Source organism: Myodes glareolus, chromosome X (genome assembly GCF_982192425.1).
Source record: "Myodes glareolus chromosome X, mMyoGla1.1, whole genome shotgun sequence".
NCBI lineage: Eukaryota > Metazoa > Chordata > Mammalia > Rodentia > Cricetidae > Myodes > Myodes glareolus.
In genome coordinates this window covers 3,272,460-3,296,029 of record NC_142053.1, presented here as the reverse complement: position 1 = coordinate 3,296,029, position 23,570 = coordinate 3,272,460, and positions in this window count along the sequence as shown.

Sequence of the window (23,570 nt, the reverse complement as noted above, 5' to 3'; positions counted from 1 at the left end):
CTCCCATCGCTATCCACTAGTAAGCAGGCTCAAAGTAAAACTATGTCCTTATCCACAACAACTTTGAACAGAATCTCATGCTAGAAGCTGTGCTGCAAATTTTACTGGTAAGGAGTTAATGTATGGCTGTAATTTTTCCTCCAGCTTACCAGCTTCTTGGCTGGGAAAGGTAGAAAGCCTTTAGAGGCATTCATGGGCCCCAAAGTGGGAGAGGCCGTGTCTGGACCAGACAATGTTCCTGAGTTTTACCCTCCAGGCTCAAAACAGATAAAACATCACCCAAGAATTGTGAACTTTAGCACTGGACTTTTAATTTCTTGCCGGTGCTTGGAATCCATAAAGAACATAAAGGAGGCCAATCAACTTACTAGCTGTGGGAAAGGATGGTGTAGATATTTAATTATAAGTACTTCAAGTACATTTTAAGCCCAAGAAAATATGCCTTTGCAATTGCTTGTGTTGGTTTTTCAACCCAAAAGGCCACAGATGTGTGTTAAAGCAACTTGTGAAAGTGCTAATGGGGGATGCATCACCTCAGAGTCAGACACTGCCAAATAAGGCGCCCTCAAGCAAGAAAGGAGACACCCTCCTTGCTGTGTGAAACCCTCTGGGATATGCAGCTCTGCAGGCTAGGTAGAATCAAAAACTTAGGATTCATAGAGCTGATGAGACTCTATATTAAGAATCACATGAGCCATTATATATAATATGTGATATATAATCATAACATGGTAACGTTAAATGGAAGTTGTTCTATTAGCATTTGGACATCAGTGCCTTAATCTAGAAGAACTCAAATTTTGCTAAACATTCTAAGGAGTATTTCCTAATTTCCATATGCTGTGACACCATAAACCAATCATATGTGAAGCTCCCATTACGAACTGAATCAACTCACCACATAAAATCCCATCTTCTACTGCTCACTTGTTCCATCCCTACTATTTCCAAATAATCTTGAACTTAACAGGGGAAGTAGGGACCAGGTGCAACCATATAATGTCTTTGAGGTACTGGTTTATAAACCTACCTACTACTATTGCCACAGTCCCCCAACCAGCCAGCTTCCTATTAACCATTCCACACCCTAGTCAATCAAACCACACTTTATCCTTAATTTCCCACTTTAACTTCCAGTCTATGACCATCTTATCCTGCTCTTACTACTATAATACACTGAATCCTGCATCCAACTGTCCACTTACCTTCTATCGGCCAATGCGAGTATTGCTAAATACCATTTCCACCACAAAAGCTATCCCAATTCACTCTCCATACTCTCTTCGATTATGAAAGCCAGTCCAATTGATTTTGTGAAGATAGTGTGGCACATATGTCAATAGAACAACAGATCCTAGCTCCAACAGGAATATACTATTTTTTACTATTAGATCTTTGATAAATCTTTGTATCTCTGAACCTTCATTTCTTCATCTCTAAACTGAAAAAATTAAATGGAGATGTACTTATTAATCACAATACAGTTTTAAGAACTCAAAAGATTTTAGTTGAACTTACTTAAGTCTGTATTGTGATCAATTAATTTAATAAAATCATTTTACTGTGTAAAGAATGGAGCTGAGTGTTCTTATAAAGTTAGAAGCAAATGCAAGACTTGAAACAAGAGGTCCTTTTCATTTGGGACTCAATTTAATATACTACCAAAATCATACACAAACATTCAAATTGTAAATATTAATGAGAAAATATCAATCTAAAACCATGTTAGGCTGGATGCGGTAGCACAAGCCTATAACTGAAGTGCTCAGAAGGTAGAAGCAGAAAAATCACTATGACTGTTAGTCCATAAAGGCCTATACAATGAGTTCCAGGCTACCTAGGGTGAGAAAGAGGCAAAGGAGATAGAGAGAAGGAAGAGAGATTAGATAGATAGATGATAGATAGATAGAAAGATAGATAGATAGATAGATAGATAGATAGATAGATAGATAGATAGATAGATAGATAGATAAGCTGTGCCTCAAAAGACTTAATACATGTTCTAAATTATGTTATTTATTCTATTGGATATTAAAGTGTTAAATTTTGTACCAGAGATCTTTTAAATAGATAAACAACAATTATCTCTACACTAAAAAATCTCTCACACATGCAATCTCATGTATAGATTTGTCTATTCCTAAAATAACCTGCATTAATTAATGGTAAGACAAGTTCCTCCCTTTATGTTCTCAGTTTTAAAAAAAGTTCCTGGTATTGTTACCCATTTCATTTCCTAACAAATTTTAGAACCAAGTTCTTGAATTCTAGAAAATGTTTTACTGGGAGGTATCTATTTAAAATATTATTTCCATAGAATTGACATTATTATACTGTTCTCTGTGTTTTGTTAAGTGTTAAGTAGCTTTACAAAAATTATGGCATACATTTGTGAAGCATGTGGATACTTATAAAAACTAAGAAAATAGATTATTGCCCTTAGTAAGTTTATAGTTTAGCAGAGGTAGGCAAGCAATGAGTGAGTGAGCACTATCTTATATTTCACAGAAGTATGACCATGATTATAATGGAAAAACAAGCAAAGAGGACAGTGAAACATGGAGGATTCAAAGAGTGGTATATGGGTCATGTACAAACCACTAGGATTCAATACAAGTTGGGCATGGTAGATGCCTCGTTTAACTTCATAAAGGACAGATTGATGTGTGATTGCCACTTTACAGATGAAGGAAACAGTAAAGGCAATGAAGTACTGCTTATCAAGTTTACGCTGATAGAAAGTGACAGAGACAGGGCTTCAACTACAATAAGCTTCACAATTGAGCCCCATGGCCCATGTACAAGTATGTTTCTCCACTTAATCATGTATTTTCTATCCATTAAGAAAGTATAGCATGATTGGGGGTGGCAAGATAGTTCAGTGCGTAAAGTACTGCTTCACAAGCATAAGGACGTGAGTTAAGATCCCCACTATAAAGATCACCTATATAAAAGCCACTCCTGGCAGGAAGAGGAAATAGGAGGTCCTGAGAGTTTTCTGATCAGTCAGCCTAGCCAAATCAGTGAACTCCAGGTTCACCTTGTCTCATTTTTAAAAAGGCAAAATATGCTCTTGATGAAGATCCCCTGTAACAGGAGGAGCAGACTGCTTGTCATCCCGACTGCCCAGCTAACTTACACCCAAAATAATCACACAGAAACTGTATTAATTAAAACGCTACCTGGCCCATTAACTCTAGTTTCTTATTGGCTAATTCTTACATCTTAATTTAACCCATTTCTATTAATCTGTGTATCACCACGTGACTGTTGCTTACCAGCAAGTTTCTAACCAGCGTCTGTCTCAGGCAGGAGATCCATGGCATCTGCCACTCTGCCCTTCTTCCCAGCATTCAGTTCTTCTACTCTGCCTACCTAAGTTCTGCCCTGTCAACTACGCCAAGGCAGTTTCTTTATTCATTACCCAATGAAAGCAACACACAAACAGGAGGAACTCCTACACCAATCCCCAACACTGTGAAGTCAACCTCTGGCCTACATACACAAACACACACACATGGTTACACATGCACACATCTTCATTACAGTCAGTACATTTCTTGTTAGATTTCTTCACAGGTATGTATAATATTTCCTGTAATAGTTAAATAAATATTTTTACTACAATATTTTGTAAATAACCATTGCTAATGTCTGAAAAGCTATGGATTTCTATGTGGAAATTAGCCATCTTTTAAAATTATGTTTTTATTTTGGGGAATTGTGATTATATCATTTCCCCCTTCCCTCCTTCAAAACCCTCCTATGTACCCTCCTTGCTCTTTTTCATTACCTGTTACTATATAACTATATGTAACATATGTATTCCTAAGTACATAAATACAATCTATTTCATCCATATAATGTTACTTGTATGCATGTTTTCAGGGCTGACCATTTGGTATTGAATAAACAATTGCTGTTCTCTTCCATGGGGAAGATTATTTTTCCCATTCTCAGCATTCCCTAGGTGCCTTACAGTCTTTCAGCCACCTCTTCTACAGTTTTCTCTGAGCCTTCAGTGTAGTCAGAGGCCACTTGTTTGTTTCCGACTACACAGCCTCAAAATAACCACACAGAAACTGTATAATTAAATCACTGCTTGGCCTATTAGTTCTAGCTTTCTATTGGCTAGCTCTTACATCTGAATTTAACACGTTTCTACTATTTCATATTTTACCACGAGGTTCGTGGCCTACCAGCAAGGTTCTGTCCAGTGTCTGTCTCTAGCAAGGCTAAAAGGCTTCTCCACTACTCCGCCTTATTTCTCCCATCATTCAATTTAGTTTTCCCTGCCTACCTCTACTCTTCCCTGTGCAGGCCCAAGACAGTCCTTTATTAATTAATGGTATTCACAGTATACAGAAGGGAATCCCACATCACTTCAGTACAGGAGTATATTGTTAATGGTACTAGGCTCCACAACTCTGAATTTTTATTAGTAGTGACTTTCTGTTATGATCTCTATCTGTTGCAGCATCAGGTTTCCTTGATGAGGGCTAATGAACACACTCATCTGTGGATATAAGGACAGATATTTATAATGTAGTTAGAGATAGTGCTGGTTTAACGATGTGATAGTTGTAGGTTCTCCTTTAAGATCCATGACTTTATTAACCCTGAATAGTTAGCTAAGTTTCCAGTTCCAGGCATGTATTTCCTCTTGTTGAGTGGGTGTTAGGTCCAATGAGAAAGTTGTTGGTAATCACTAAGGTATGCAAGCCACTACTTCACCCTTAGAGTTTTTCTGCCATGCTAAATGTTGTTTTGGTTCATAAGCATCATAGCATCTTAGCCAGGTAGGACTATTGATTGCTTTCCTACTTTAAAACTTGAAGGGCACCTTCTAGTACCATAAAAGAGTCTGCTCAAATCAATTCCAACTCATGAGTCTGTGGGCCCTGTGTCTGAGCAACCAAGGGAAATAATAATAATAGCCTATAATGTTATATGAGTCTCTTGGATAATCCTAACCAACAACTCAACAGAGGACTTCTCATAGAAAAAGTCGCACTGAGTGAGGCAACCTAGATCCAGAAAGACAAAAGTCGAATGAATGTTTTCTCTCATCTGAGGCTCCTAGATCCAAATCATCAATGTGAGTACATAATCTGGAGTAACTGCAGAAATCAGGAAAGTAAAAATGAATTATTGTGGGTTTAGGTCAAGGTGGAGCTATAGAAAAGGGACACCTGTTGGTTCCCAACAAGATATGAGTGTCAATGTCTAAAACCCTGAGAATAGCATGCTATTCTAATCAGTATCGTGGTTCAAAGTTAAAATAATACATAATAATAGTTTCTGTTTACTTTGAGTATATACTTTTAGATTTTATTATCTTTTCTTAGTTCTAAGCAGTTTAAATTTCCAGTGTGGTTCTTTATTTCACATACTGCTTATTTAGAAATATCCCCATTCAATTCCCAAGCATATAAAGAGATTCTGATCACCCAAATTATTGATTTCTAATGTAACTCCACTGTGATAAGATATCTACTGTAAAGGGAAGTTTCTCTGTCCCACAGTCACTTCTAAATAATCACTAAGAGGCTTAAAATTAATTACAGAGTGCTTGACCAAACATCTCAGGCTTATTACTAATGAGCTTCTACTTCTAAATTGACCTGTTTTTATTAAACTGTGTTTTTCCATGTGTCCTGTGACTTATCTATGCACTAAAACATTTTCCTCCTCTGGAGGTTGGCATCTCCCCAGACTGTGCCATTCTTTCTCCCTGTATCCAGTTTGACTTTCCTGACTAGCTAGCTATATTCTGCCTTGCTATAGGCCAAAGCAGCTTTTATTATCAACCAATGAGAGCAACACACATTCACAGCATACAGAAGGGTTATCGTACAGAGTTTGTTCAGTCTTCTTAAAACCTTTAGTAATTGTTTTATTGTTTAATATATTATTAAATTTGACAAATATTTTAAGCACAATTTAAACGAGTACTTTCTGTTGTCTGAGTTTTCCGTCCTCCCAGTTCCCGCAATCGTTAAGTCCCAAAGAACTTAAGACAGAGGTCTACATTAGCTATAAACTGATTGGCCCATTATCTCAGGTTTCTTATTAACTCTTATACCTTATATTAACCCATTATTCTTGTCTTTGTTAGCCAAAGGTTCAGTACCTTTGTCAGTGGTGTAGTCACATCTTGCTTGCTTCTTCTGTGTCTGCACAGGACTGCAGAGGGAGCTTCCCTCTTCCCAGAATTCTCCTGTTCTCCTTGACCCACCTCTACTTCCTGTCTGATTGTCCCACCTATACTTCCTACCTGGATACTGGCCAATCAGTGTTTATTTAAAACATAATTGACAGAATATAGACAATTGTCCTGCAACAACTTTTTGCCACTTGTTAAGTGCAATGTCTTACAAATGTCAATTAAGTCAAATGTGCTAATCATGTTCTCTTATTCTGTTATTTCATGATTGCTGCATATGCTTACTTCTTTAGTGGCTAATCTGCAGATTCTAACTTACATGGTTAAATTCCAAAATGTTATGTAAATTGGTTCATTGATAAACAAGTACCTTAAAACAACCTTTCTTCTATTTTTCCCTGTCACATTTTGTGACATTTGTTTTTCCATTCTTATGGCACATATATGTATATATTATTAGTATTTTTGTTGAAACATAATATTTTGTATAGTAATTTCCTCTTAGATAAACCATCCATTTTGGAGAAAAGCTCATATTTAAGACACATGATATACTAAGGCAGTGGTTCTCAACCTGTAGGTTGTGACCCCTTTGTCAAACTTCTGTCTTCAATAATATTTACATTATGATTCATAACAGAGGAAAAAATCACAGTTACAAAGTAATAAGGAAAGTAAGTTTATGGTTGGGGGACACCACAACATGAGGAACTATATTGAAGGGTTGCAACATTAGAAAGATTGAGAAGCACTGCTCTAAGCAGAGGTAAACACTCCATCCTTCTGTTAAGTTCAGGAATAAACAGCTTAAGGAAATCCCTAAAACTGACCAAATTCACTAGGCCCCATCCTTTCCAAGCATATATAAGTTGTAAGGACTGCTGAGACACACTCTCAGACAATCTGAGCTGTCTAGAAGAGGCTCAGATCAGCTGAACTATCTGGAATAAGCAGAAACCAACCGAGCTGTCATGAAGAGGCTTAGATCAACCCAGACACCTGGAAAAAACACTCTAATCAGCTGAGCTGAATTCAAGCTTCTCAGTGTGCTCCATGTTTCAAGCTCTCATGAGCTGTCACCTATGTTAGGATGAGCTTTTGGTGATGCAGCTGCCTTTGGTTCATTTCTGCTCCTGTCAATAACTATATTCCTGTAACTAACTCCAATAAAGCTTATTGGTCCACCAACTTAGACTTAGATGGTATCCTTACTTTAGTCAGGAGATGTTTCTTCATTTGTCCCCTTGAACAGTGTTGCATAAAAATTAATCTATGTTTTTCTATAGGGATAATTACCTTTCTTGTTGCTTTTTTATTTCTTCTTGCATCTACATGGAATTATTTTCCTACTTCCTGAAGAACATCTTTTAGGAATTTGTTTAATGTGGGTCCTTTAGTGATGAATTTTCTCAATTATTTTCATTTGAAAATACCTTTGTTTTGCCACTTTTTAAAGAATAACTTAATGAATAAAAGAATTTCAGGCTGGCAGTTACTTAATTTCATTTTGAAGATGTCATTTGTTTACCTCTGAATTCTGTTATTTCTTTGACAGTGAAATTTCCACTTAGTATAAACCTACTTTTTACTTTTGTCAGTTTTAATTTTTTCACTTTGTCTTTGGTATTTAGAAGGTTTGTATATGATATGTATATAAGAGGAATCTGCTTTTGTTGTATAGGACTTTCTGAATCTCTGGTTCACTGTCATTCATTGATTTTAGAAAAATCTTAATCATTTTCCTCCTTAAATATTGTTTCTTCTTACTTCTGTGTTTCTGATATTCCAATCCCACATATTTTAAATTCTTAACATGTCATATTCTCTTCTCTACAATTGTTTCCCTTTCTTTTGTCTTTTGCTACTTCTGTATGGATCTTTTTCCTTCACAACAGTACCACTTCTAGACTCACCTCCGCAATTCCATCTTCATTGTGATCTTGACCCAAGAAGTGTCTCTGCTTTATTAATTCAGTTTAGTATGAAGCAACCTGTTCGACCTTTTCTAGATGTGAAATTTCTCTTGTAGCATTGAGCCTAGAAAGTTTTGAACTAAGTCTAGCACGACAGAATGTATTCAGTGAATTTAAGCAATTATGGCAGGGGAAATGAGTCAACAGTTCCTTTTTGTATCAATTTTGACTGTTTTTAGAATCATTATTCTTGTAAAACAGATGTAATGGTATTTTTATTTCTCTACCTATAAAACTGTTAATATAACATAGAGATGACCTGTTTTTCCTCAAAGATTTTATTAAAAAAAGGGGGTTTAAAAAAAAGCCCTTTGGGGTTATTTCTTCAGTTTCTTCTATAACTATTATTTATTGGAAACTGAATCAGTAGTTGAGGAATCTCATGATCTGGTCTTCTATCTCCTTGAAAAAATTAATAGATGTAAAATATAATTTAATAAAATCCATTTGGGATTTGTGCTGATATATTGCTTATCATTTACAATAGAATCTCTTTTTCTGGATTTTAAATTATACATAATCAAATTTTTTTATTCAATTTTTAGTATAAAATTTTTTGGTGTCATGGATCAAGTCTACTGTTTGGGGGCTATTATTTTTATAAAAATTAACGTGAATCATTTGGTGCTGAAATGGTGTAAATCTCTTTTTTTCTCAGGCTTAGTGTCAGAGGAGGATACATGTTCCAGATGGTATGAGATATAAGGAACCCAAATCACATCAGGCTTATGTAGACGAGAAGTGAACTTTTACTATATTCAGACTATAAGATTTCAAGATCTGTTTGCCATTTCAGCACAATTGAGCCAATTCTAATTAGAGAAGCAGTTTAAAATGTTTGGTATTTTAAAATGTAGTTGGTTTTTTAAAAGTATTTGTAAGGTACTTAGTGTTTTTTGTTTCAACTTATATGCTTTTTTAAAGTTTTTTTGAAATTATTTAGTTTTTAAAAATCTTTCCAACCAATTAAAGAACTCAGTGCAAGAAAGGACAAGTGTCTAATTTCATTTTGATCCATCTTTATCATTTGTCTACTTAAAGTCAGAAAAAGTTTGCATTTGGTGACTGAAAATGTACATATTATTTTAAGAGTCCAGTTGGTAAAATTGTGTATGATTTGTAAGTATAATCTCTCTGATGACAAACCGTTTCCTACTCACTGCCTTCAATTGTGTCTTAATATCTCAGGTAAACTTCAAGCGTTTTGGTTGGCTTGAAAATTGAAAAACCATACTATGGATTGCTCAGTCAAAGGCAAATTTTAATTTCACTGCCTTCCTTCCTTAGTAAATGTCGTCCAGTCTTCTCCCAGAAAACCTTGTGATAAGAAAGAAAGTTTCTGCCTAAAAACTCCCTTCTGCTTCCCTGGATCTACATTCAGATATGCAAACACTTTCTTAGAAAGATCTAGTCAGTGGTTATATTGAGTCACCCAGCTATTATTTGATCACTTAAAGAGAAAGATTATGACAAGAAAGAATTTGTTTGGCATATTTTCGTTACATAAATCTAAAGGAAGCCCTTAAACAGATAAAGAAAATATGCTATTTTGAATGGCCATAATGATTAACACACACATCTCCTTCATTTGAATATTGTATTACAGGGTTCTACAGAGGAACAGAACTAGTAGAACAAATATGTATAACAAATGACATTTATTATATTGTCTCACACAGCACAGGCCACGTAGTCTGTTGACCGAGTTTTCTGTCCCACCATGTCCCACAGTTGTTAAGTCCCAAAGAAATACACAGAGGTCTACATTAATCATAAACTGATTGGACTATTAGCTCAGGCTTCTTATTAATTAATTCTTACATCTTAACCCATAATTCCTGTCTGTGTTAGCCACATGGCTTGGTACCTTTCATCAGCGAGGCATTCTCATCTGCATCCTCTATGTCTGGGTGACAACTGCAGACTGAATCTTTCCTCTTCCTAGGATTCTCCTATTCTTGCCACCCTGCCTATACTTCCTGCCTGATTGCCCTGTCTATAGTTCCTGTCTGGCTACTGGCCAATCAGCATTTTATTAAAATACAATTGACAGAGTACAGACCATTGTCCCACAGCACTAGCCTGACATTAATAATTATTAACCCATTGATTAAGTACCATGATGTAAGTATAAGAGACTGAAGAACAGATTCTGATATGGACAGCTCCCCTACCTTTCCTTCAAAATCTTTACATTCTAGTAGCAGATAGATTCACCAATAATCCAGGAAGTCAACAAACTTAAAAATGAGATTTTGGCAAAGAATAGTAGTTACAATGTAGTCCTGAGACAGGGATGTTCATTTTGCTAACAGATTCAAAAGAGATACAACTGGGTTTCAGCTACATAAAAGAGGAACTAGATTGTGTACTGATGTGGGATTCCCCTCTGTATGCTATGAATATGCTTTATTGTCATTGCTTATTAAAGAAGCTGTTTTGGCCAATGGCTTAGTGGAGTAAATCCAGGCAGGAAATCTGAACAGAGATATAAAGAGAAAGTAGGAAGAGTCAGGGAGATGCCATGTAGCTGTTGAAGGAGAAAATGCCAGGCATCAGTCAGAACCTTGCCAGTAGGCCACAACCTTTTGGTCATTCACAGAATAACAGAAATTGGTTAATTGATGGTATAAGAGCTAGCTAGAAAGGTGTCTATGCTATTGGCCAGTGCTGTAATTAATATAGTTTCTGTGTGATTATTCATGTCTGAGCAGTCTAGAAACAGAAACAGTCTCCGCCTACAATGTACAACTTATTTCTCACAAGGAAAGACTAAATTTTATGTTACAGACCATCTTTAAAGGTTTTCAAAAGAAGATCAAAATGAAATAGTTTATATGTTAAGGATTAGGAGAGTAGACTTTAAGGGAGCAAGGACAGAGGGAGAAAAGCTGTTACCATTCTCCAAGCAAGAGTCTGCTGACTTAAGACCAAAGAGATGTCATTGGATATAAAGAAAAGTAAATAAAAACATACTATACAGATATAACTTATATAATATACCCACATTAGATATTGAGGATAATAAATGGAAGAAACACATGACTCAATGATGACTCCCAGGTTTAAAATTTAAATAATTGGATTGGTAGTGATTCCATTTACTGAAAGACTTTTTTTAAAACTGAAGATTAAGATAGTGATAGATAGATCAAAACTCCTATTTTTTTCATTCTTATTCTCATAATGTATTAATTAAGCAACAATATCTGTACTCATAGGAAACTACAATTAAGTAAATATAGTTTTTTTCAAAGTTTATTAAATTACGAAAGTTTCCATTTCCGCCCCTCCTCCCAACACCCTCCCACTCCCCCCCTCCCCCCTCCTCCTCCCTCTCCATCCCTAAGAGCAGTCAGGGCTTCTAGCCCTGTGGGAAGTTCAAGTTCCTCCCCGCTCCCTCCAGGTCCAGGAAGGTGAGTATCCAAACAGACTGGATCCCAAAAATCCAGTATATGCAGAGGAAACAAGACCCAGGGTCATTGTCAGTGGCTTTTCAGAAAGGCTCCGGGCCAGCCACATTCAGAGAATCTGGCCACATTCAGAAGATCTGGTTGGATCACATGCTCGTTCAGTCCCAGTACAACTGACCTTGGTGAATTCTCATTAGATCAGTCCCCTTGTATCAGTGGGTGATCGCACCCCTCGCGGTCCTGAGTTTTTTTTCATGTTCTTCCTCCTTCTGACCCTCATTTGGACCATGGGGGGCTCAGTCCGGTGCTCCAATGTGTGTCTCTGTCTGTATCGCCATCCATCATCAGATGAAGGTTCCCTCTGGTCTTGCCTTCTTTGCTCACGTTCTCTTTCCTTTTGCTTCTCGTTTGGACCTAGGGAGTTAAGTCCAGTGTTCCAATGTGGGTCTCTGTCTCTATCTCCATCCATTGCCAGATGAAGGTTCTATGGTGATAAGCAAAATATTCATCAGTATGGTTATGGGCCAAGGCCGGTTCAGGTACCCTCTCCTCTGTCCAGAGAACAATCTGGGGATCTCTCCTTGGACCTGGGATCCCATTTATAATCAAGTCTCTTGTAAACCCTAAAATGACTCCCTCAGTTGAAGTATATTCTTCCCTGATCCCATATCCATCCTTCCTCCCTCCCCCATCCCAGTCCCCCGAGCTTTCCCCATTCCTCCCCTACTCCCTTCTCTCTAACCCTCTCCCCTTCCAACAACCCTCCCACCCACCCCCCCATGCACCCGAGGTTACCTGGGACTCTTGTCTATTTCCAATCTCCAGGAGGATAAGTACATGATTTTCTTCAGGTTCACCTTCTTATTTAGCTTCTCTAGGATCCCGAATAATAGGCTCAAAGACCTTTAATTATGGCTAGAATCCACTTATGAGTGAATACATACCATATTCCTCTTTTTGGGTCTGGCTTACCTCACTCAGTAAAGCGTTTTCTATGTCCATCCATTTGCATGCAAAATTCAAGATGTCATTGTTTTTTACCGCTGAGTAAAACTCTAGTGTATATATGTTCCACACCTTCTTTAACCATTCTTCTATTGAGGGGCACCTAGGTTGTTTCCAGGTTCTGGCTATTACAAATAGTGCTGCTATGAACATAGTTGAACAAATGCTTTTGCAGTATGATAGGGCATCTCTTGGGTATATTCCCAAGAGTGGAATTGCTGGGTCCTGAGGGAGGTTGACTACCAGTTTCCTGAGATACCGCCACACTGATTTCCACAGTGGCTGTACAAGTTTACATTCCCACCAACAATGGATGAGAGTTCCCCTCTCTCCACATCCTCTCCAGCATAGGCTATCATTGGTGTTTTTGACTTTAGCTAATCTGACCGGTGTAAAATGGTATCTCATAGTTGTTTTGATTTGCATTTCCCTGATCGCTAAGAATGTTGAGCATGACCTTAAGTGTCTTTTGGCCATTCGGAGTTCTTCTGTTGAGAATTCTCTGTTCAGATCAGCACCCCATTTTTTAATTGGGTTAATTAAAGTTTTATTGTCTAGTTTCTTGAGTTCTTTGTATATTTTGGAGATCAGGCCTTTATCTGATGAGGTGTTGGTGAAGATCTTCTCCCAGTCAGAAAGTAGCCTTTTTGTCTTACTCATACCTAAATATAATAAAAGCTATTTACAGCAAGCCGACAGCTAACATCAAACTGAACGGAGAGAAACTCAAAGCCATTCCATTGAAATCAGGAACAAGACAAGGCTGTCCACTCTCCCCATACCTCTTCAATATAGTGCTAGAAGTTCTAGCAATAGCAATACGACAACATAAGGGGATCAAGGGGATTCGAATTGGAAAGGAAGAAGTTAAACTCTCGTTATTTGCAGACGATATGATAGTATACATGAGCGACCCCAAAAACTCTACCAAAGAACTCCTACAGCTGATAAACACCTTTAGTAATGTGGCAGGATACAAGACCAACTCCAAAAAATCAGTTGCTTTCCTATACACAAAGGATAAAGAAGCAGGGAGGGAAATCAGAGAAGCTTCACCTTTCACGATAGCCACAAATAGCATAAAATATCTTGGGATAACTCTGACCAAGGAAGTGAAAGACCAATTTGACAAGAACTTTAAGTCTTTGAAGAAAGAAATTGAGGAGGATACCAGAAAATGGAAAGATCTCCCTTGCTCTTGGATTGGGAGGATCAACATAGTAAAAATGGCAATTCTACCAAGAGCAATCTATAGATTCAATGCAATCCCCATCAAAATCCCATCAAACTTCTTCACAGACCTTGAGAGAATAATAATTAATTTTATATGGAAAAACAAAAAACCCAGGATAGCCAAAACAATCTTATATAATAACGGAACATCTGGAGGTATAACCATCCCTGACTTCAAACTCTATTACACAGCTACAGACTTGGTACTGCCATAAGAACAGAGAAGTCGACCTATGGAATCGAATAGAAGACCCAGATATTAACCCACAAACCTATGAACACTTGATTTTCGACAAAGTGGCTAAAGGTATGCAATGGAAGAAGAAAAGCATCTTTAACAAATGGTGCTGGCATAACTGGATATCAACCTGTAGAAGAATGAAAGTAGATCCATATCTATCACCATGCACAAAAATCAAGTTCAAATGGATTAAAGACCTCAACATTAATCTGACCACTTTGAACCAGATAGAAGAGAAAGTGGGAAGTAGTCTACAAGACATAGGCACAGGAGACCACTTCCTAGGTAGAACCCCAGTAGCACAGACAATAAGAGAATCAATGAATAAACTGGACCTCCTGAAACTGAGAAGCTTCTGTAAAGCAAAACTCCTATTTTGATAAGACTAAATTTGAAAAATCAAAGAAATATTCAAGTAGAAAATCAGGTAGTCACTAAGAATTGAGGGACCAATTTTATAGTGTGCACAGATATAATAATTAACTCTGCAATACCATGTGAAATCCTACAGGATTAAAGAAAGAAACCTTTTGGAACCAGTAATACACTGTGATATGTTCATAAAATTAGACACAATTACTGTAATTTCCAAGTCAGTAGCATTTGGCTACTACAGAAGAATATAGCTGGAATGTGAAATGCAAGGCCAAAACCTTTTCACATGATGCACATGTGTAAAAGAAAGAGTTAAGTAGTTTTCTGATTAAAGTGGAAATCAAAACAAGTAAAAAATTAAAATTTGTAACAAAGATTAAGAAGATGTCTAATTATACCCAGGTGTTCATAGTTCCCTAAATCTTCCTCTAAATTATATCCTATTTATATTTAATATTTATGCTAATACTTATGCATAGTTGATTTAGTAAAGTATTTGCTCTCCATGGAAAAATGTAAATTAGTAGAAAATCATGATAATTCTCTTTAATTTTGTTTACCATGCTAAGGTGTTCATGACACAATATCATAACCAAAACATACCTTATATTTCTAAGTAGCTTATTCAAATTGCAGAAAAAACAAAGACAAAGTAACAGTTTCTCAAACATTAGCCTTATGTGAAGAAGGGTACACAGAAATTCCAGATGCCAACATAGAGAATTATAGCTAGACCAGAAATAATTAGTCCCTTGAGGTAGAATCACTTTGCAAGCAATATGTGGGGGTTTCCCCTATAACTACTGTAAAGAATTGAAGAAATGACTTTCAACTGGATAACTCATGGCTTTATTGTTAAATTAGAGTTATGACTTGTTTTATTGAAACAAGTCATCTGTGTGCATCAAGAGATTGGGAGAAGGCTGGCGAGATGATTTAACAGATAAGAGCACACACTGCTCTTCCAGGGGACAAGAGTTCAATTCCAGAACCTATATCAGAAGTTTCAAAACTGCCTGTGATACCAGCTCTAAGAGTATCCAACACCTCTGGTCTCTATGGGTACCTGCACTCACAAACATGGACCTACACACATACATATACACAGATACATAATTAAAAACAATAAAGGTAAATCTTAAAAAAGAAATTGATAGAATCTGGATATACAATAATATGATATTTATAAACCAGTGTGGTCACTCTAACCTATAATGTGTCTTTAATCCCAGCAGTTGAGAGGTAGATGCAGGAGGAAATTTATAAACTCTGTAAGTTTGATATCAGCCTTACCTATACAGTGAATGTTAGGCATTTGAGGGATACACTGGTGAAACCTTGTCTTTGAGAAGATTGATAGAATATACATTCTATGGTACAAGTTCATATTGGTAGCCAGAGTAAAGATTGAGGTTCTGTACTTGTCTTCTCCCTGTGACGGATGTCACCTCTCATTTGAATGTAATGTCATGCATTCCCCATTCCTTATACTCATGCACAAACACAAGCATGTTCTCTATGTACAGTTAAGGTTGAATAGTTGAAATGCTTTTCTCACATAGCACCCAAAAAAGGAAGGAAGGAAGGAAGGAAGGAAGGAAGGAAGGAAGGAAGGAAGGAAGGAAGGAAGGAAGGAAGGAAGGAAGGAAGGAAATGAAAAGTAAGAAAATGAAAACCAATATAAATAGCACAAAAACTCAACACATGAAGAGCCTCCAAAAGAAGATGGCAATGAGACTTAACATAGACCCTTATAAATGCCTAGGGTTCTGGAAATGGTTAGTGTTTATTACAGACTGCATGTGTACCTCTGACAAAAATTATCACCCCTAGGTGGAGATTTACTCATCTCTAAAGATGTATAAGATCCAACCATGACAAACTCAATAGAGTCCTGAATCTCAGTAGTTTACCCTGAGGCAATACCTGGTTCCCATCAAGAACCACAAACTGAGGTGGTACCCAGGCACTACCCAGGAACAGACCATCCAAAGGAAATTTCTAACATTCTAACCATTGTAGACAGGATCACCAGCCACCACACACCCATCACTTCTCACCAGGACACCCCTAGACAAATGTCAGCCAATCAAGGGTCCTAAACCTTAGAAACCTATCACTCCATACCCTGCTAATGTAAATTTTCTTGTTTTTGCCTTTAAATAATGCCATCTAGAAGAGCAGGGTACTTCCTCTTGCTGCTGCTGCTGCACCAATTATTTTGACAAGGTCCCTGCCGGCTTGTATTGTGCACAGAAAAAAAAATTGCTTTTGCATTGCAGAAAGTCAGTCTCCCTGATGGTGTTTTGGGGTCCCCACAGACTGGGCACAACATTTGGGGGCTCATATGGGATCCCCAGAGATCACAATCAGAACCCCCAACCCTGAAGGTTTATTCTGATTGACCACTGTTAAGTCTATCTATGTTTGAAGTTTAGCCTGTCTTTTTTTGTTTTTGTTGGCACCGATCTCAGAATCTGAATCTGAATCTGAACAGCTCAATTTGCCCTGGCAGACATAGTCAAAAATCTGTTAAAATGAAAACTAGTCAAAAGTTAATTAGTAACACTGGGAATTGATAACTTAAAATCTATACATGGATAATTTTAAAGAAACCATAAGGCACAATTCCATTTTGGATTTTAGATTGCCATTTTGCTAGAAAAAAATGGATGCCACATGATTTCACTGCCGTCTTGAGTAAAGGTGACCACGTGGAGTGGGACTAACAGATCTCCAAAATAGTTTGAATTGGGATAGATTTTTGCATGACAACTCATGCCTTATTCTAAAAGCAAGTTTATATATATATATATATATATACATATATATATACATATATATGATTCAAAGTATTAAAGCTGCACCTCAGTGTTTTTAAACTCAAAAATGGACCTTGCTCTGCCAACTAGACTTTGTTAATTTAAGAGTCACTCAGGTGATAATGGTTATAAAGACATAAAGAGATCATAGGAAACAGCTGAGGTTTACAAATGTATGCAAGAACTAGAGTCCAAAAGAACATGCAGTTGCAAGAATGAACCTTAACAGTTTTAGAAATGCCAGTGCCAGGTGAGAGTCACCAAAAGTACCAACTACAGAGAAATAGAGCAGGCTGAGATCTAAAAGATAGGCTATCTAAAAGATATGCCATTGAAGACAGAGCGAAAGAGGTCAAACCATTAAAAAGTTGAGAATTGATGGGTAAAAAATGTATCTCCTTGCTCAAGGTCTATTCAGGCTTAAAAATGTATGTTTAGGCTCCTTGTCTTTGCTAACTTTGCTGGGTTTAAGCTATTTGAATAAACTAAGTCATAAATTTTTTGATTTATTGATACTAAGGGGAACTCCAATTGAAAACTTGTTGTTTTCTAAGGCTCTTACTTAACAGGGATAAAACTACAAAGTATTTTTCTCTGGGTCAGGCATTGGGATAAAGTTCCCATTCCCTAAGGTTGCTTAGAGACAGTTCTTGCTTCCTAAAAAGGGTGTCAAAATCTCTGACAAAAGGGAACTTGTGGCTTTTCCCTAAATCTTGGCTGTGGTGCCTTAGAACCTGTCGAAGGCAATGCTATCTCCTGGGCTCCCTCCTGTTCCCATTTTGCCCTGGGACCTTTTCCTTGCCTTTGCAGAAAACAGAACTAACAGCTAGACACAAACTTATTCTATTTTTACCCCAGAATGATTCTTTATTAGCTTCAATTCAAAATCATTATTTTTTAAGGTTAAACCTGACAGAATGTAAAGTTTTAGTCTTATAAAAAGCTTCTTATAAAAGGAAATACAAGTTAGTCAGTCATCCTTAGAGTACTGATATAATTAATTACTGGGACAAACCTTATTTGGGACCCTGTATATGTTTTCCAAGTCAAACTTAAAACAAGTAACTAGAAACAAAATTTGTCCAAACAGATATACCTAGGCAGCTCTCATACTTCAGAGATCTGCAGAATATGGCATTTAAAATAGTTATTTAAAAGCTTATTATATTAGACAGAGACTCCGAGACCCTAGCAGTAACCCACAGTCTCCAAAAGTGATTACGGGACACTATGGTGTTTCCACTTGGATTATGAAGACGCTGACCACTGGGCAAGATGCCCCAGTGCAATACCTGCTGCCAAGACCCAGTCCAGACGGTAGACAAACAGCAGGACATTGGAGAATTGATTGCATCACTTTTTCCTAGACAAACTAAGGTCAGTCTTTTCCATGTCCCTCTTCCACAGGAAAAAATAATCACTTTATGGGCCTGGCTAAGACTGCAGTTCTGGGTACTTCTGCCTCCAATACTATGGAGACCTGGGTATGGCTAACTGTATATGGACTCTGGTCCCTGTCATTTTTAATAGATTCAGGAAGCTGCTTGGTCTGTATTCAGGTATAATTTATTTATTTTTCTGGGATCTCTGATAGTATTGATGACTAGGCCTGCTATAATGCTGTCAGTTTAGCAGTAGCATGTATCTAGATCCTTCCACAAAGCTATAGCCAGCTTGTTAGCTCATTTTATAGATATAAAAATCAAGTCTAGCTTTTTCTAAAGCTACTAGGTCTCTTGATTAAAAAAGTGTTTTAAGATATATAATGATGGAGACACAAGATCTCCCCAGAGCTGCTCCCTTGCACGCTGGGCCTGGTCTGTGGGCTCGGTCCGGCAGGGGCAGCTCAGGTGCTTTGAGAGCCTGTCTGAGGACAAGCAAGCCCTGTCTCAGCTCAATCACATTCCTGGCCAGCAAGAGAGAGTGAACTTCTAGCAGACTTCCATTGGAGGAGGGGTGAGTTTTCCCCTGGCCAGAGGGCTCCCTCTAGGAGGAATTCAGCCTTTCCCCGCCCCCCTCGACAATCTGGTCACCAGGCAGAGGCGACTCCTCCCTGCGGAGCTCTCCTGAATATCCTCCCAGCCTTTATCCAGGTACACCTTCCTCTTTTCCCCCCTTCCCTCTGGGGCCACAAAATCTCCCCAGAGCAACTCCCTTGCTCGCTGGACCTGGGTTGTGAGTACAACCCGGTAGTAGGGAGTGCCTGTGTGTCAATAGACTGCCTGAGGAAAGGTAGGCCTTCTGTCAGTGAATTCCCTGCCCAACAAGGGAACCTGACCTGGTACTAGAAGATCCAGTAGAGAGTATTTGAAGGAAGAGATGGGCAGACGCCAAGGCAAGAACTCCTCCAACAATCTAAAAAACAACATGAAAACACCAGAACCCAATGACCCTACAATAGAAGGACTTGAACCTCTTAATTCAGAAGAAGTGGGAAAAAATGCCATTATGAAAGCAATAGAGTCCCTTAAACAGGATATGAATAACTCCCTTAAAGAACTGGATGAGAAGTATAACAAAAAGATAGAAGAAATGAGAAAAGAAATGGATGAAAAATACAAAAAAAAACATCGAAGAAATGAGTAAATCCATGAATGATATATTGGGAAACCAAGAAAAAACAAACAAACAGGTAATGGAAACAGTTCAAGAATTGAAAACTGAAATGGAGGCAATGAAGAAAACACAAAACGAGGGCCAGCTGGATATGGAAAATCTAGGTAAACGAACAGAGACTACAGAATCAAGCATAACCAATAGGATACAAGAGATGGAAGAACGAATCTCAGAGTCTGAAGATACCATAGATAAAATAAATGCTCTGATCAAAGAAAACAGCAAATCCAATAAATTCTCATCACAAAACATTCAAGAAATCTGGGACACAATAAAAAAACCAAATCTAAGAATAATAGGGATTGAAGAAGGAGAAGAACTGCAGATCAAAGGACCAGAAAATATATTCAACAAAATTATAGAAGAAAACTTTCCCAATCTAAAGAATGATATTCCTATGAAGGTTCAAGAAGCATACAGAACACCGAATAGGCTTGATCAAAAAAAAACATCCCCTCGCCATATAATAATCAAAACACAAAACATACAGATTAAAGAAAGAATATTAAGAGCTGCAAGGGAAAAAGGGCAAGTAACTTATAAAGGTAAACCTATCAGACTCACACCGGACTTCTCTATGGAAACCATGAAAGCCAGAAGGTCCTGGATAGAGGTACTGCAGAAACTAAGAGTCCATGGATGCAAGCCCAGACTAATATACCCAGCCAAGCTATCATTCACTATCGATGGAGAAAACAAAATATTCCAGGATAAGAACAAATTTAAACAATTTGCAGCCACAAACCCAGCCTTACAGAAAGTAATAGAAGGAAAATTGCAACCAAAGGAGTCCAACATTGCCAGCACTGCTTACAATAACTCAGACATCTAGCGACCCTTCAAGAGCTTGACTCAAAGAAGGGACACATACAAACTCTATTAATCAAACAAAAAATAATAATAACCGGAGTCAACAACCACTGGTCATTAATATCACTTAATATTAATGGACTCAATTCACCTATAAAAAGGCACAGACTAAGAGACTGGATACGAAAACAGGATCCAACATTCTGCTGTTTACAAGAAACACACCTCAACCACAAAGACAGACATTTACTCAGAGTAAAGGGTTGGGAAAAGGTTTTTCAAGCAAACGGACCTAAGAAACAAGCAGGCGTGGCCATTCTAATCTCCAACAAAATTGACTTCAAACTAAAATCAATCAGAAGAGATGGAGATGGACATTTTATACTCATAACAGGAACAATTCATCAGGAGGAAGTCTCAATCCTGAATATCTATGCCCCTAATATAAAGCCTCCTACTTATGTAAAAGAAACACTTCTAGAACTCAAGGCAGTCATCAAACCACACACACTAATAGTAGGAGACTTCAACACTCCTCTCTCTCCAATGGATAGGTCAATCAGACAGAAACCTAACAGAGAATTAAGAGAATTACTGGAGGTATTGAATCAAATGGACTTAACAGACATCTATAGAACATTCCACCCAAATAGGAAAGAATATACCTTCTTCTCTGCAGCTCATGGAACCTTCTCGAAAATTGACCACATACTGGGTAACAAAGCAAACTTCCACAGATACAAAAAAATATTAGTAACCACTTGTGTCTTGTCAGACCACCATGGATTAAAGTTAGAATTCAAGAACAGTGCTACCCCCAGGAAGCCAACAAATTCATGGAAGTTGAACAGTCAACTACTGAATCACCCCTGGGTCAAGGAAGAAATAAAGAAAGAAATTAAAGTCTTCCTTGAATTTAATGAAAATAAAGACACAACATACTCAAACCTATGGGACACTATGAAAGCAGTGCTAAGAGGAAAGTTCATAGCACTAAGTGCCCAATTAAAGAAAACGGAGAAAGCACACATTGGAGACTTAACAGCACACTTGAAAGCTCTAGAAAAAAAAGAAGCTGATTCACCCAGGAGGAGTAGAAGACTGGAAATAATCAAACTGAGGGCTGAAATCAACAAAATAGAAACACAGAAAACAATCCAAAGAATCAATGAATCAAAAAGCTGGTTCTTGGAGAAAATCAACAAGATCGACAAACCCCTATCCAAATTAATCAAACGGCAGAGAGAGAACATGCAAATTAATAAGATCAGAAATGAAAAGGGGGACATAACCACAGACACAGAGGAAATTCAGAGAATCATTAGATCTTACTACGAAAACTTATATGCCACAAAGTTGGAAAATGTAAAAGAAATGGACATTTTTTTGGATAAGTACCATATACCAAAGTTGAACCAAGAACAGGTGAACAATCTAAATAGACCTGTCAGTCGTGAAGAATTAGAAGCTGTTATTAAAAATCTCCCTACCAAAAAAAGCCCAGGACCAGATGGTTTCAATGCAGAATTCTACCGGAACTTCCAGGAAGAGCTAATACCTATACTCCTTAATGTATTTCACAATATAGAAACAGAAGAATCACTGCCAAACTCTTTTTATGAAACTACAGTAACCCTGATACCAAAACCACACAAAGACACAACCAGGAAAGAGAATTACAGACCAATATCACTCATGAACATTGACGCAAAAATACTCAATAAAATACTGGCAAACCGAATCCAAGAATACATTAGAAAAATTATCCATTATGATCAAGTGGGCTTCATCCCAGAGATGCAGGGCTGGTTCAACATACGCAAATCTATCAATGTAATCCATCATATAAATAAACTGAAAGAAAAAAACCATATGATCATTTAATTGGATGCGGAAAAAGCATTTGACAAAATTCAACACCCATTTATGATAAAGGTGTTGGAGAGACTGGGGATACAAGGATCATACCTAAATATAATAAAAGCAATATACAGCAAACCGTCAGCTAACATCAAATTGAACGGAGAGAAACTCAAAGCCTTTCCACTAAAATCAGGAACACGACAAGGCTGTCCACTCTCACCATTCCTCTTCAATATAGTGCTTGAAGTTCTAGCAATAGCAATAAGACAACATAAGGGGATCAAGGGGATTCGAATTGGAAAAGATGAAGTTAAACTTTCGTTATTTGCAGACGATATGATAGTGTACATCAGCGACCCCATAAACTCTTCCAAAGAACTCCTACAGTTGATAAACACCTTTAGTAATGTGGCAGGATACAAGATCAACTCCAAAAAATTGGTTGCCCTCCTATATACAAAGGATAAAGAAGCAGAGAGGGAAATCAGAGAAACATCACCTTTCATGATAGCCACAAATAGCATAAAATATCTTGGGGTAACTCTAACCAAGGAAGTGAAAGACCTATTTGACAAGAACTTTAAGTCTTTGAAGAAAGACATTGAGGAGGATACCAGAAAATGGAAAGACCTTCCCTGCTCTTGGATAGGGAGAATCAACATAGTAAAAATGGCAATTCTACCAAAAGCAATCTATAGATTCAATGCAATTCCCATCAAAATCCCATCAAACTTCTTTACAGACCTTGAGAGAACAATAATCAAGTTTATATGGCAAAACAAAAAACCCAGGATAGCCAAAACAATCTTATACAATAAAGGAACTTCTGGAGGCATTACCATCCCTGACTTCAAACTGTATTACAGAGCAACAGTATTGAAAACAGCTTGGTATTGGCATAACAACAGAGAAGTCGACCTATGGAATCGAATAGAAGACCCGGGTATTAACCCACAAACTTATGAACACCTGATTTTTGACAAGGGAGCTAAAGCTATACAATGGAAGAAAGATAGCATCTTTAACAAATGGTGCTGGCATAACTGGATGTCA